Raw genomic sequence first — 1,907 nt, forward strand, 5'->3', positions numbered from 1 at the left:
TTCCCCGAGACAGGGTTTCTCTGTGTAGCCTTCGCTGTCCTGGAACTCACTCTGTAGACCAGGCTGACCTCTGACTCAGAAATCCGCCTGCCTCTGCCTCCCAAGTGCTGGGATTAAAGGCGTGCGGCACCACGGCCCAGCTCTGGTGCTATTTGTATTACAGTTGTTTATATATGTAACTCTTTTGCCCAGGTCTGACCCCCATCAAGGGCAAGGAGGAACCTTACTTTTATGACACTGGGTTTGGCAATGCTGTTGAAGCTCTATTTTTAAATTGAAACATAGTGGCAAAAAAGGACACTCCCCCTACAGCCCTAATCAGTTTTGGGCATTGGTTCTATTACTTTGTTACTGTTTTGAATTGACTCGGTATTTAGGATCTGATGGTTACAGAGTGTCAGGTATGACAGGTGTGTGGAACTCAAGGGCTGAAGCTTTCTAGTTCTAGGCTCACACTGGCAGTTCTTGGGTCAAAGACTTCAATGAAATTTCCTAATTGAACTCAGAAGTAGAGTGTCTTTTCTGATAGTGCCACATTTTACTATTGAAAAACATCGAATTCTGGGAAACACCTTGGCATATAGTAGGCTCGCTTAAACATATGTAATTACATTCAGTTTTAATATATTTGGAGCCCGAGAATCGGTGTTTATTATTAGGTATTCGGTGGGCTATTGGCCTAGGGGAGAAGCCCTTTGACCTGGTCTTGAGTGTTGCAATATAGAAAAGGCTGCTGTGTGCATTTTCTAGTTGTGACATGGTTCCCCGTGCTTTTGGCTCTCTCTACCCATTGAATATGAGATTGGGGGACTTTTCATTAAAATTTTTCTTTACTTATATAATGTCTCTGAGAAACACTCCAGAAGAGATTTGGAGTGTTTCTCAGAGACATTATATAAGTAAAGAAAAATTTGGCATATGGCAAGTATTATGTTGCTTTCCAGCATTTTTGATAGTCTGGCTTTGAAGTGTCTCTACTGCAGACACTAGTCACGTTTAAACATAAATTAACTGAAAGTTAGAATTGAGTTGCACAGCCTCACTAGCACATTTAAAGTGCTCCACCTGTTGCTAGTGTGCCATATTGGAGTGTGTGGACAGAAGTCCTTTTATCAGATGAAAGTCTGCCAGCTGTGTTCTGGACTCCTAGCACATTTTAGAGGGCTTACTTTTACCACTAAATGTTCTGCTGAACTGAAGACTTAAAGGTCATAGGGAAAGAAATGCCTTTTGGCTCTTCTGAGGGTACCAAAGCCATCCTTTAAAAGTAGGGTGTCGTCCAAGTTTCTTTCTTTGGCCAAGGGTAAAAGTTCTTGGCCAATGAAGTCTTTATAGATGTTCACCTCCATACACATGAGCATAATATAAACCAAAGGGCTTGGATGGCCGCTCTACAAGGAGGCTACAAATGATCAAACAGCTTATAGCTGTTTGGTGGGCTGTAGCTTATAGTTGCTATAACAGTAAAGTTAGCTCCAGTTCTAGCATTGTAAGAAACTATGCTTTTCAGTCCTGGTAAAATGCCCACCCTCACAAGCTTTTGTTAGTTTTTTTTTTCTCTTCTAACTTTGTTTGCTGTACCACACCCTGCACAAACCCTTTAAGAATTTCCCAGTGTGTCTTGTTTCTGGCAGCTTTGGAGACCACTAGATCACTGGGGGCTAAGGAATGTGCTGCCCGACACCCAGCGACCAAGGTATCAGCTGTACCAGCAAATACATCTTAACCAGCTCTGTTCCCCTGCTGCCAGGATGGCACTTGGTCTTCTTGAGCAACCAAAGCAGAAGCATGCCTAGCATTGTTTCTTGTTCTTATTAAAACGTGGAGATTTGAGTATGGTAAAGAATGAGGTTGTACCCAGAAGGATTGCTAGCAGGGGCAGGGGAGGGTTGGGGACCTTAGGTGAA

The 1,907-nt window shown here is 42.9% G+C and overlaps 1 protein-coding gene across 1 annotated transcript in view; it reads left to right on the top strand.

Moving 5' to 3' along the window:
* Carnmt1 (carnosine N-methyltransferase 1) overlaps positions 1-1,907 on the top strand; it is a 41,106-nt gene that overhangs the window by 1,031 nt on the left and 38,168 nt on the right. The window lies entirely within an intron of this gene.

This window comes from Mus pahari, chromosome 1 (genome assembly GCF_900095145.1).
Source record: "Mus pahari chromosome 1, PAHARI_EIJ_v1.1, whole genome shotgun sequence".
NCBI lineage: Eukaryota > Metazoa > Chordata > Mammalia > Rodentia > Muridae > Mus > Mus pahari.